This window comes from Cynocephalus volans, chromosome 10 (assembly GCF_027409185.1).
Source record: "Cynocephalus volans isolate mCynVol1 chromosome 10, mCynVol1.pri, whole genome shotgun sequence".
In the NCBI taxonomy this organism is placed as follows: Eukaryota; Metazoa; Chordata; class Mammalia; order Dermoptera; family Cynocephalidae; genus Cynocephalus; species Cynocephalus volans.
Window position 1 is genome coordinate 81,703,881 of NC_084469.1, and position 14,382 is coordinate 81,718,262.

The 14,382-nt window shown below is 41.7% G+C and overlaps 1 non-coding gene across 1 annotated transcript; it reads right to left on the bottom strand.

The window, feature by feature from the left end:
* Positions 1–13,864: 13,864 nt before the first annotated feature.
* LOC134389753 (U6 spliceosomal RNA) lies at positions 13,865–13,971 on the bottom strand. The gene has a single exon (XR_010024730.1). It is a non-coding gene; the product is annotated as a U6 spliceosomal RNA (small nuclear RNA).
* Positions 13,972–14,382: the final 411 nt, after the last annotated feature.

Sequence of the window (14,382 nt, forward strand, 5' to 3'; positions counted from 1 at the left end):
TTATGTCAAGTTTATAGACCCCTAGAGTTCTATAGCAAATCCATAACATCTGCAAGAGAGAATTATATGATACCCCCCAAAATACTTCTGGCATGCTATAGGCTTCCGGTAGAGATAAATCTCCTGACTGTAGGATTTTATATGAGCATATGTCCAGGACTGATCATTGTGAACTGGATTGTCAGACCCACCAAGCTATAGGGCACATCCAGCCATGATCAGGGACAGAGGCACAAGTAGGCTATATAAGTGTGACCCAGACTTTCACATCTCCAAAACTGTTGCACTGGCACCTGTCCCTCAGCTCATCATGTGGCCATGTGGGAGGTTCCTTATAACCAGCTGACAGAGGAAGAAAAGGCTGAGCTTGGTTCATGGAGATACTCCCACCATATGTCAGTATGAGTCAAAAATGAACTGCTGCTAAACTATAGCCCCACGTAGGGATATTTATGTGAGACAGAAATGAGGAAGAAATCCTTCCAAATGGTAGAATGTTGAACATGGCACTGCATTACTTTGAATGGAAAGAGAAGTGGCCTGACATAAGAAGGTATATATGTGGACTCATGGACAGTGACAAATGGCTGAGTCAGAGACCTGGAAGGAGAAGAATTGGAAGATCAGAATCAAGGACATTGACAGAAGAGGCATGTGGATATAAATATTTAAATATAAACTGTGAGGGATTTTGTGTCTCATGTTAATACTCATTAGAGAGCATCTACCACATACAAGCCACTAAATAATAAAGAAAACAAAAGAACTTGTACTCTGTGGTTGACATCACCCAGCCTCTGCCATCAACAGCCCAAAGTCTAGAACAAGGGTCATGTGAATGGAGTATCTATAATGGCAGGGACTGAGGCTATGCATGTGCCAAATAGCCTGGGGTCTCATTCACCGAGACTGATCCAGCTGCTGCCACTGCCAAATATCACCCTGCCAGCAACCATGACCAATACTGAGTCCCCAGCATAGCACCATCTCTTGAGGAGACTGTATTAGTCTATTTATGTTGCTTATGACAGAATACCTAAAACTGGGTAATTTAAAAAGGAATGAAATTTATTTCTTACCGTTTGGAAGCTGTGAATTCCAAGATTCAGGGAACACATTTGATGAGAGCTTTCTTGGTGGTGGGACTCTACAGCAACTCGGGGTGTCACACGGGAAGAATGAGACAACAAACCTCACTTGTTCTCCTAATAAAGCCATCAGAACCATGCCCATTACTCCATGAATGGATCAATCCATTCACAAGGACACAGTCCTCACAGTCTAATCACCTACTGAGGGCTCCACCTTTCAAACACCATAACTGGATTTTCCACCCTCTTAACACTTACAATAGAAGTTACGTTTCCAATACATGAACTTTTGGCAGACACATTTAATCTATAGCAGAGACCAACTATCCACCAGTAGAAAGTTGATTTCATTGGGCTCCTTCTAGCCAGAAGGGGTGGTGATTTGTCTTGACTGGAATTGACATGTATTCTGGATAGAAGTTTGTCTTTCTTGCTGTCAAGGCCTCAGCCAGTACCATTGGCTGAGGCTTACTGAGTACCTCCTGATCCACTAATAAGGGATCCTACATAATACTACCTCTGAAAAAGGGTCTACTATACATCAAAGAGGCGTGGGAATGGATCCATGACCATGGGATCCACTGGTCCTATCAAAACTGCATATATCAGAAGTTTCCATCAAGAAGTAGTGAGAAGGCCTTTTGCAGGCACAACTGAGGCACCAGATTGGTGATGATGCCCTGAGAGGATGGGACACTATCCTCTAGGTCACAATAGAAACCCCAAATTAACAGCCATTATATAATGCTGTGTCCCCAGCAGATGGAACCCATGGACCTGGGAACTAAGGGGTAGAAGCAGGAGTGGCCCTACTTGCCATGGTCCCCAGTGACCCTATTAGGGAATTTGTACTTCCTGTCCTCATGACTCTGGGGCTTTGTGGGGTTAGTGGTCCTAGTTCTGAGAAGTGGAATGAATGCTCCCACTAGGGGACACAGCAGGAAGCCCATTCAACTCTAAGCTATGACTGCACTAGCCACTTTGAGCTCCTCAAGCCAAGAGACAAGCAGCCAAGCGAAGGAGACCATTCTGGCAGGGAGATTGATCTGGATCATCAGGTGGAGGTCAGGCTGATGTTCATATGGGGGCAGAAAAGAGTATGTTTGGCATCCAGGTGATCTACTGGAGTGTCTCTTGGTACTTCCTTTCCAAATTTGATGGTAGATGAACAACTACAGCATTCTCCACCTGGTTAAGTTATGGCACCCCCCCCCCAGGGGTGAGGGTCTGGGTCACCCACCAGGTAAGTAAGCTAGACCAGCAGAAGTGCTAATACAAGAATGAGGGGAATCCAGAAGGGGTAGAGAAGGGAGGCAATGAGTTGGAGAAACTGTTCCCAGAACTTATTACATAAAGGAGGTAGATCCGAATGGTGCAAGGAATGTTTTTTGTAAGTACTGTGGCACACAGCCCAGATTCCCCATTCAGGACTGAGGCACTCACTCTCCAGCTGCCAGAAGTTTTGGGGGCTGATGGGCATCAGCTGAGTCCCTCTCCAGGAATCACCCTCAGTTGAAGAGAGTCACCTCGCCCAATGTCACACGCTACCTGGAGAAGAGGGGGTGCAGCCTGCATCCAGTGACTTGTTGGTAGGGCAATGATAGCTCAGTGTCTTATCTTAAGAGGCAGGACAATTCTGAAGAAGAGCCTACCTGGCTCCAAAGCTCTGCGTAGGAATTCCACACCTTCCTCTGTCTAATCCTACTGCCATGGCTCCTCTGCAGGTATTGATCCTGAGAGTGCTTCCCGATCAACTTCCTGCATGCACATCTCTGGCTCAGAGTCTACTGGCCAGAGAACTAGACCTGAGACAGTTTCAGCTATAATCTGGTTCTGTGGAATCAACTTTGTAAATCAGGGAGTGGGAGTCACATTATCAGGGGAGACTGGAGAACTCTCTGCCCTCATGACATTTTCTCTTTACTGTGTGAATGGACCTTTCTGTTTTCTTCTTGTGAGCTCACAGTATTGCATGGGACTCCATCCACTAGCCCAGAGGATGCAGGCATTCCTGAAAATCTTGTCACTAAGGGCATATCTTGGCTTCTTCCCCTCAGGTCTAATATCAGTTGGATAGAATAACAGAAAATTCCGTAAATTCAACATATCAACTGGGGAAAGGTGAAAGGCAAATTTTCTAACTGGGGGAAAAACAAAGAATTGTATATTATTACACAGAGGCTTTGGCAAAAAATAATAAAAAGTTCTGGAGTCCATGGGAATAATAGAGAAGCAATTGGTAACCAAATCAGGGTTCTGATTTGCCCCAGTCCAGAATCCTCCCCCACTCCAATTCTGATGAAAGATACCCATTACCTTCAAACATTCTAATCTGAGATCCATGGCTCAGATAACTACTTTGTTTTTTAAACCAGCATTTTCTCCCTGGGAGAGGAGGGGACTCTGACATAGATAAGATCACTCAGAAGATAAATACGTACCCGAACTCTGTGCCAGACCCTATATATGCACCGAGATACGAAGGGGAGCAATGGCCTTGTTCTGGAAGAGATGCTGCCCGGAGCTTCCGTTTAGGATTGGGATTGCCCATCTTTATGTCCTGAGAGGTTTGGGACCTTTCTGTTCACAGGGCACAGAAAGTACTTTCTTTCTACAGTGACTTGGTAAATCTTGTTAAAGTTAGAAAGAGCTGAATAAGCCCACTAACCTTCCAGCACAATAGTCCCTTAGCACTCAGTAATTGCCCTTAGATTTTATATTGGTCTAACCTGGGAGAACAGAGGACCTACAGAAGTAGAGACACAAAGCTGCCATGTGTTCTCCATGCATGATTCAGGGTCATTAGTTATGAAAAGTCAGCCTCCCTTTGCAGCATGAGTGTTGTTAGGCTCTATACTGTGCTCCAAGATCCTTGCAGTGTAATCAGGCAGGCAGGTCCCATGTTTTTATTTTATTTATGTTTTAACTTAAATTTTTAATATGAAAGGAAAAATATTGTCTCATGTAACTGAGAAGTCTGGAACACAGGGCTGTGGCCATGGCTGGACTTGAGTGATGTCATTGGGAATTTGCAACCCTCTCCCAGCTCCACTTGGCTCTCTCCTGGCTTCATTCCAGGCAAGCTTTCCCCACATATAGGCAAAGATGGCCCCAGCAACCCCTGGTTTACATGGTCCATCGTGCCTACAACAGCCCGCTGTCTCCTGTTACTTCATACAACTTCTTGATTCTAGGCTTTGCCTCCTTTTGAATAACTGCCATTTTGCTTTTTCCCATCCCAGATCTAATAATTTATCTCGACCTCATGCCTTAAGCCCAGTGGACCTCAGACTGGGTCAGACAGGTTCCCTGGGTCTCTGTTTAATTTGGTTCACATGTGTTAAGTTGGATAAATGGAAAATTAATGATTATAATTCCTCCTTGCAGGAGAAATTCCACTTTGTTCTTTAACCATGTTTGCTTGATTCAGGGAGAAATCCATATTCTCATATAGTGTTATTTGGAGTGGGAATGAAAGGCGGATGGGTGGATTTTGAAGATTTGAAGGGGTGGATGGTATTATACAGGTGCTGCCCTGGTCTTTGCTCTTCCAGTGGTGTGCCCTTTCCTACGCAAAAGCGATCATTGTCTGCCGGCTGGCAGATCAATGGGTGACATTGTGCAGGGATTGGTATTTGTTTAAGAGAAATCTCCCCAACTGACCCAATTCCTGTAATGCATAAAAAAGTGACAGAAGTAATATTTTTGTTCTTGTTTCACTTTCATTCATCTTATTTGATCAGAGCTGAGTAAAACTGACATCTCATCAAACTCCAAAGTGTGTTTCAGCACCAGGTTCATCGGAGGGTGGCATTTAAAACACAGACATTGCAGAAACAAATGTATTTGCCAATCCTGTCCAGCAATGTAAACCTGACCTTTCTCCTGTAGATTTATTGACACGAGACTGTTTTGTATCATATTTCATTACTGTGTGTAGAAGGACTGAAAGTTTTTCTCTTGGAAAACAACTTAGTTGGGGCCTGAGTGGCCAATATGTCTTCCCCTTATAGAAAGAAAGAGTGAATTAGTTAATCCTGCCAGGATTAACACAGTTTCTCGGTGTCTTTAATTAAAAACACCCAGTACCAGCAATATGGGCCAGGAAGAAATTTCTTCTTGGCATGTGGCAGGAGCAGAGGAATTACATCTGAGTTTACCGTCATTTACTTGTTGTGGAGTACATCACAGATTTTTTGTGTCTGGGAACTCTGGGAGGTGCCCCCCTCCCACACAATGCTGAAATCCATCTCTGATAAATGCTTGCCCAGTCTGTGCTGACACACTCAGGGTTAGAAACCTACCACTTCACCATGCCAAACAGTGGTAGACTTTATCCATTTGTGCATTCGTCTGACAAAATATCTGTGTCCAGAGACTCCCTCAAGAACTGGGGATATAGTATTGAATAACAGAAGCAAGATCCCTATTTTCAGGGAGTTTCAGTCTTGTGGGGGAAGACAGTCTGTAAGTTGATAAATAAGTAAGTCATATAAATATGGTCATCTTAGGAAGTGAGGCGTGTTCATTATTGTGTACAATAGGGATGTAATAGAGAATGCCTGTGGGGATTGGGGCAGCCGTTAGGCTGCTACTTTATACAGCTTCTTCAGGAACATTTCTCCCGAGGCAGAGAAGGTGAGTATCTGAGCAGAGATCTGATTAAGGAGATGGAGCAAGCCACGTGGGAGCGAGACTAGAGACTGTTTCGAGTGGAGCATACTGTAAGTGCAAAGGCCCTGAGGTGGGAATGTGTTTGGCATTTGTGAGAAACAGAGTTGGAGCTTCAGGAGTGAGGAAGGACAAGCCCTGAGATGAGCCCAAGAGGAGAGCAGGGGCAGATCAGGAAAGCCCACCTTAGATTTCCAGGGCTGCGGTGGGGAGCTGTGGGTCGTTCAGCAGGAGACTGACAGAAGTTCATTTACACTTTCAAGTTGTTACTCTGGCTGCAGGGTAGGAACTGACTTGTAGAGGAACAAGTGAGTAATCACAGAAACCAGTTTTGTGTGGCTGTCAGAGCCAGTTCTAGCAAGAGAGGATAGTGGCTTGACCCATGTGATCTACTGAGCCAAAATCTGTGTCTGTGTAAATCAGTTCTGCCTTGCGCCCTTTGCCACCACCCATGGGGATGGAGTGAATCCAGCCTTTTCCCACCATTTCAGAGCCACTTGATGATAGCAATTATGTTTCCCCATTACCTTCTCTTCTGTGGGCAAAGAAACCCCATTTCTTCCAACTCTTCTTCATGTGACAAGATTTTAATATCCCTTGTCACTCTTATCCCTCTTTCCTGGCTTGCTCCAGCTTCTCCATGTCTCTCATTAAACACAGAGCCCAACATGTAGCAAAATGCCTCCTGTCTGTGGGCTACCATTTTGCATCCATCTCTGCCCTAGGGAAAGCCTCATTCCCCCGCCATAAGCCTGTGTGTGTCAGGTGGAGTGGACACCAACCCCTGGCTGAGGAACAGAACACATGACCTGAGTCTAAGCTCCCCCACCGTGATTAGTCTAGAGAGGGTCACGTGAGGCCATCCGACTCAAAGACAAGCAAAGGAACTCTGCCTGGGAATGCTGGGCTAAGACTCTGATTCTTTATCACTGAATGCAACTTGAAATAGGGAGTCTTAGTTGCTTCAAGCAGTCATCTAAAGACTGTGGGGGGAGAGCTTCTTGAGAATAGTCACCCATTCTAGTAAGCAGAGCTGAGAAATGGAGGGTTGAGGGCTGGGACAGAGAAGGAAAGCATGCCATTTGTACATTGTATCAAGCAATGTCCATAGTCTAATTCTGGACAATTAAGTGAATCAAAACAATTTCCCCTTTTGTGCTTAAGTCAATTGGGTCAGGTTTTCTAACACTGCTATCAAAAGAATCCTAACTGACAGACCAATCAGAACAGTGGAGCCATAATCCCCAGTCAATGCAGCCTCAATTGTCACCTTTGCCAGAGCTGTATTGTTCTGTCAATGTCTATTGTTTGAGCTTATAGCCAACGAGAGCTCACGCTTTCCTGTTCAGCAGTTTCCTTCTCTGTTTCTCTCTTGGACATCCTCGGAGGGCTTATGTAAAACCCTTTTATGAATTTAGTATTTATTAGACCTCCCTCTTGCACTTGACACATATCCATTTTTGCCTGAGATGCATACTCCTGAGAAACGAATATTATGACCCATTTGAGGGGAAACAGCAAAAAGAACCAATAAAACCTAACAAAGCTAAGTCTAATCATTGCCAAAAACACCCATTTGGTTTCCTAATGGGCCAAGGGGGAAGGAGCCGTGATGTCTCAGTGCTTTTGCCTTTCACAGTCGTTCCTGATACCTAGAAAGCCCTGCATCAAGCCACACAGCACAGCCATTTTTCAGCGGCCTCTGAGAGTCATGTCTGCGCTGTGACTTTTGCAACTTAACTGGCTGAAATTGGAGAGTTTGGCAGCTCAGGAATAGGCCACCTGCCTTGAAGAAAGTGGAGGCTGCCAGTCCAGTTCTCAACCCCACCAGCAAAGAGAGGCGCCATTGAGGAAGAAAGGAAAAATCCGAGTTTTTGACATTAGGGCTTAGGAAATAAACAGGGATGGTGCTAGTAGGTGGTTTACAGTATCCCAGAATGAAGAGCCAGAAGAACCCTTTGGGAGCTGCCAGTCCTATGGGGAAAACTGAGGCCTAGAGAGGATCAGGAACTTCCCCCAAGGGGATTCAGCAAGTTAGTGTATGAATGATCCTGGATTAGGGCCAAATTCTTCTGCTACTTAAGCCACTATTCTTCCCAATGCACAGGGGCAGGATAGCACAGTGGTTGGAGCTGTCATATGGAATATTTGAACCACACTGGTTTCCTTGGGGCAGGTAAGCTGGGCCATTCTGTGGATGGGGAGGCTCCACATTTACACAGGGGACCCTGGAGACAAAAGTCCTAGAGATGAGGCTGCCCAGTTAGCTCAGTTGGTTAGAGCATGGTGTTATAATACAAGGTCAAGGGTTCATATCCCCTTACTAGACAGCTGAAAAAAAAAAAATTTCCTAAGATGAGATGAGGAGGGGCATGTGGTTTTGGGTCAGGAGAAAGGAGATCAACATTCTAATCCTGACAGCATTGCTCACTGGGCAGAGCAGAGCAAATCATGTTACTTCCAAGCCTCACTATCCATCTGCAAAATGTGCATAAATAATAGCAGACTCTATGTGTCAGGCATCTCTATCACTTTATATTATGAACTTTTTAAACACTTTTAATAATTCTAGGAGGTCTTTGCTATTATCTCCAGTCTAAAGATGAGGAAACTGAGGCATGGGCAAGTTAGATAATTGGGCCAAAATGAAACAATTCAAACCCAAGCAGTCTGGCTCCAGAATCTACTCTTAACCTCTGCGGTAATTGCCAAAGGATAATAATAATAAATGGTAAAATAAAATTGGTAAATAAAATATAAATAATAACAATAAAAATAAAGCATTGCCTCTCTCCAGGCTTCTTATGAAGATTCAATGAAATGACATGAGTATATTAACCATGTTTTTTTATTTTTTGTGTTCTTATGCTTTGATATCTGTGACTTTGTTGACCCTGGAGGTACTGCCCCTCCCAGAGTTAGCCAGTTCCTGGAGATTATAAACCATTTGCCTGGGGGTGTGCTTTTAAAGCACAAACCAACCAATCCAGAGACAATACCCCAACCACCTCCTTTATGAGCTCTCACATTCAAAGTCACAATCCTTCTGTCTTAATCAACCCAGGTCCAGGTATACCAGATGACTAAGAGCCTGCTGAAATTATTCAAACCAGCCAATCTTAAGCCTGTTAACTCTGCCTGGCCTCTTCCTTCCTGTAGGAACCACAGTTCTCCCCTTTCCTCTGCCTCCTAACTGATCCTGCTGCTCCCCCAGGTGACATGCTGTGTCATGGTGTGACCCCTCCTCCTAGGAACTGTGAGTAACAAACTATCTTTTCAATGGAAGTTGTCTCCTGATCTGTGGGCCTTGTCATACCTCAAATTTCCTATTAGTACACTCTATTTTAAAACAGTAAGTGAAAGCTCTTTGCATAAATAGCACTGAACAACTGTAAGTTATTATCCACTTGCCCATGAGGAGAGAAATAATATGATTGAATACCTACCAAATTTGTGTCTGATTTTTACATTCATAATTTCATTTAATCATCACTATTATTACTATGAAAACTAGGAGTTATTATCCCTACTTTACAGATAGGGAAACTGAGACTCCAAAGATTTAAGCAGTTTGGTTCGGTCACCTAGTTTGAAGATGGCAGTTTCCTGGTTTGATTCCTGGTCTGTCTGATCTTAGGGCTTCTCTCCTCTGCTCCACCTGAGAGGGACTGGAAGAGAACACTATGAACTTCCTTCTAGAAGAAATGAGAAAACACATTTCAAGAGCAAAGTCTTCTTTTTTTTTTTCTTCCAAATTTTATTTCATTTTGTCAATATACAATGTGGTTGATCATTGTGGCCCATTATCGAAACGTCCCTCCCTCCACCCTCTCCCCCCTCCCACCCAACAATGTCCTTTCTGTATGCTTGTCGTGTCAACTTCAAGGAATTGTAGTTGTTATGTCTTCTTCTCCCCCCTGGTTTTGTGTGTGTGTGTGAATTTATTTTTTTATTTTTATCTCCCACCAATAAGTGAGAACATGTGGTATTTCTCTTTCTGTGTCTGACTTGTTTCACTTAATATAATTCTCTCAAGGTCCATCCATGTTGTTGCAAATGGCAGTATTTCATTCGTTTTTATAGCTGAGTAGTATTCCATTGTGTAGATATACCACATTTTCGGTATCCACTCATCTGATGATGGACATTTGGGCTGGTTCCAACTCTTGGCTATTGTAAAGAGTGCTGCGATGAACATTGGAGAACAGGTATACCTTCGACTTGATGATTTCCATTCCTCTGGGTATATTCCCAACAGTGGGATAGCTGGGTCGTATGGTAGATGTATCTGCAATTGTTTGAGGAACCTCCATACCATTTTCCATAGAGGCTGCACCATTTTGCACTCCCACCAACAATGTATGAGAGTTTCCTTTTCTCCGAAACCTCGCCAGCATTTATCGTTCAGAGTCTTTTGGATTTTGGCCATCCTAACTGGGGTTAGATGGTATCTCAGTGTGGTTTTGATTTGCATTTCCCAGATGCTGAGTGATGTTGAGCATTTTTTTATATGTCTGTTGGCCATTTGTATATCTTCCTTAGAGAAATGCCTACTTAGCTCTTTTGCCCATTTTTTAATTGGGTTGCTTGTTTTCTTCTTGTAAAGTTGTTTGAGTTCCTTGTATATTCTGGATATTAATCCTTTGTCAGATGTATATTTTGCAAATATTTTCTCCCACTCTGTTGGTTGTCTTTTAACTTTGTTAATTGTTTCTTTTGCTGTGCAGAAGCTCTTTAGTTTGATATAATCCCATTTGTTTATTTTTCCTTTGGTTGCCCGTGCTTTTGGGGTCGTATTCACAAAGTCTGTGTCCAGTCCTATTTCCTGAAGTGTTTCTCCTATGTTTTCTTTAAGAAGTTTTATTGTTTCAGGGTGTATATTTAATTCTTTAATCCATTTTGAGTTGAGTTTAGTGTGTGGTGAAAGGTATGGGTCTAGTTTCATTCTCCTGCATTTTGATATCCTGTTCTCCCAGCACAATTTCCTAAAGAGGCAGTCTCTTCCCCAGTGTATAGACTTGGTGCCTTTGTCAAAGATCAGATGGCTGTAGGTGTGTGGGTTGATTTCTGGATTCTCTGTTCTATTCCATTGATCAGTGTGTCTGTTTTTATGCCAGTACCATACTGTTTTGGTTATTATAGCTTTGTAGTATAGATTAAAGTCAGGTAGTGTTATGCCTCCAGCTTTATTTGTTTTGCTCAGCATTGCTTTGGCTATGTGTGGTCTTTTGTTATTCCATATAAATGTTTGGATAGTTCTTTCCATTTCTGAGAAAAATGTCATTGGAATTTTGATGGGGATTGCATTGAATTTGTATATCACTTTGGGTAGTGTGGACATTTTCACTATGTTGATTCTTCCAATCCAAGAGCATGGGATATCTTTCCATCTTCTTGCATCCTCTCTAATTTCTCTCAGCAGTGGTTTGTAGTTCTCATTATAGAGATTTTTCACCTCCTTGGTTAACTCAATTCCTAAGTATTTTATTTTTTTGGTGGCTATTGTAAATGGGCAAGCTTTCTTGATTTCACTTTCTGCATGCTCACTATTGGAGAATAGAAATGCTACTGATTTTTGTGTGTTGATTTTGTATCCTGCTACTGTGCTGAAATCATTTATCAACTCCAAGAGATTTTTTGTAGAAGCTTTGGGCTGTTTGATTTATAGGATCATGTCATCTGCAAACAGGGACAGTTTGACTTCATCTTTTCCAATCTGGATGCCCTTTATTTCCTTCTCTTCTCTGATTGCTCTGGCTAGTACTTCCAACACTATGTTGAATAGGAGTGGTGAGAGTGGGCATCCTTGTCTCGTTCCTGTTCTTAAAGGAAAAGCTTTCAGCTTTTCCCCATTCAGGATGATATTGGCAGTGGGTTTATCATATATGGCTTTAAATATGTTGAGATACTTTCTATCTATACCTAACTTATAGAGGGTCTTTGTCATGAATGAATGTTGAATTTTATCAAATGCTTTTTCAGCATCTATAGAGATGATCATATGGTCCTTGTGTTTGATTTTATTAATATGGTGTATCACATTTATTGATTTGCACATGTTGAACCAACCTTGCATCCCTGGGATGAATCCCACTTGATCGTGGTGAATAATTTTACATATGTGTTGATGTATTCTGTTTGCTAGTATTTTAGTGAGGATTTTTGCATCTATATTCATCAAGGATATCGGCCTGTAGTTTTCTTTTCTAGTTGTATCTTTACCTGGTTTTGGTATCAGGATGATGTTTGCTTCATAGAATGAGTTTGGGAGATTTGCCTCTTTTTCAGTCTTTTGGAATAGTTTGTAAAGAATTGGTGTCAATTCCTCTTTGAATGTTTGGTAAAATTTTGCTGTGAATCCGTCTGGTCCTGGGCTTTTCTTTGTTGGGAGCATTCTGATAACAGCTTCAATCTCCTTTATTGTTATTGGTCTGTTCAGATTTTCTACATTTTCTTGGCTCAGTTTTGGTAGCTTGTGTGTGTCCATAAATTTATCCATTTCCTCCAGATTTTCAAATTTGTTGGCGTATAGTTGTTTATAGTAGTCTCGAATGATTCCTTGTATTTCAGATGAATCAGTTTTAATATCACTGTTTTCATTTCTAATTTTTATTATTTGGATCTTCTCTCTTCTTTTTTTTGTTAGCCATGCTAATGGTTTGTCAATTTTATTTATCTTTTTAAAAAACCAACTTTTTGATTTGTTGATCTTTTGTATTGTTTTGGGGGTTTCAATTTCATTAAGTTCTGCTCTGATCTTAATGATTTCTTTCCATCTGCTAACTTTGGGTTTGGATTGTTCTTGTTTTTCTGGTTCTTTAAGGTGAAGTGTTAGGTTGTTCACTTGCCATCTTTCCATTCTTCTGAAGTAAGTATTTAATGTGATAAATTTCCCCCTTAGTACTGCTTTGGCAGTATCCCACAGGTTTTGGTATGATGTATGATTATTTTCATTAGTTTCAATAAATTTTTTGATTTCCTGTTTGATTTCTTCTTGGTCCCATATGTCATTAAGTAGAATGCTATTTAATTTCCATGTGTTTGTATAGTTTCCAGAATTTCGTTTGTTATTGATTTCTAATTTTAATCCATTGTGGTCTGTAAAAATACGTGGGATAATTCCAATATTTTTGAATTTGTTGAGACTTGATTTGTGACCTAACATGTGATCTATCCTGGAGAATGATCCATGTGCTGATGAGACAAATGAATATTCCAAGGTTGTTGGATGGAACGTTCTGTAGATATCTGCCGAGTCCAATTTGTCTAGTATGTTGTTTAGATCTTGTGTTTCTCTGCTGATTCTTTGCCTAGATGATCTGTCCAATATTGACAGTGGGGTGTTCAGGTCCCATGCTATTATGGTATTAGTGTCTATTTCCTTCTTTAGGTCTAACAGAGTTTGTTTTATAAATCTGGCTGTTCCAACATTGGGTGTGTATATATTTATGTTTGTTATTTCTTCTTGATGGATCAATCCTTTTATCATTACATAGTGGCTCTCATTGTCTCTTTTTATGGTTTTTAGTTTAAAGTCTATTTTATCAGATATAAGAATAGCTACTCCAGCTTGTTTTTCATTTCTGTTTTCATGGTAAATCTTTTTCCATCCTTTCACTCTTAGTCTATGTGAGTCTTTATGGGTGAGGTGGGTCTCTTGAAGGCAGCATATAGTTGGGTCCTCCTTTTTAATCCAGTCAGCCAGTCTGTGTCTTTTGATTGGGGAACTTAAGCCTTTTACATTAAGAGTTGTTATTGAAAAGTGTTGATTTAATCCTAGCATTTTATTGATTTTTGTTTGCATGTCTTAGGTGTCTTTTGTTCCTTTCTTTCTTATTTACTGTTTGTTTTCTGTATTTGTTGGTTCCTTGGGTTGTAGATAGCCTTTTTTGTTTGTTTTCTCTTCATGGATGCCATTTTTATTACACTAGTGGGTTTTGATTTTTCTTGGGTTTTTATGGTAGTGATAGTTGTTTTTCAGGTACCAAACCCAGTACTCCCTTGAGAATTTCTTGTAAGGGTGGCCGTGTGGTAGTGAACTCCTGCAGTTTTTGTTTGTCTGAGAAATATACTATTTGCCTTTCATTTCAGAAGGATAGCCTAAAAATATGGAACACTTCACGAATTTCCATGTCATCCTTGTGCAGGGGCCATGTTAATCTTCTCTGTATCGTTCCAATTTTAGTATATGTGTTGCCAAAGCGAGCACAAGAGCAAAGTCTTCTGACCTGTTTCCTTCCAAGTGGCTCCCCTTTCTGCTGTGTCTCAAGGAGATTTCCTCCATAAAGAACTTTTTTTGCCTCATACCAGCCTGTGCTTCTTCATTTATTAATTCATTCTCTAGCTCATTTTCTAGACAGAGGGGAAAGCCTAGCTTTTAAATAACACATGCTTTAATTTCACCTTGGCCAGGATCAATATTTCCACTAGTTGCAAACTGGCCATGTGTCCTCTCTTGCCATCCCTCCTGCCTTTTATGCTCCATCTCATTGCAATCCCCTTGGCAAGGACAGCTCCTTAGGCTCAGCTTCCACTCCCAGGCTAGGGAATGACTCCTAGAGTGGGCACTCCCACATTCCATCTTCCCATGACACAGAATTCCATTGTGATAGACAATTCC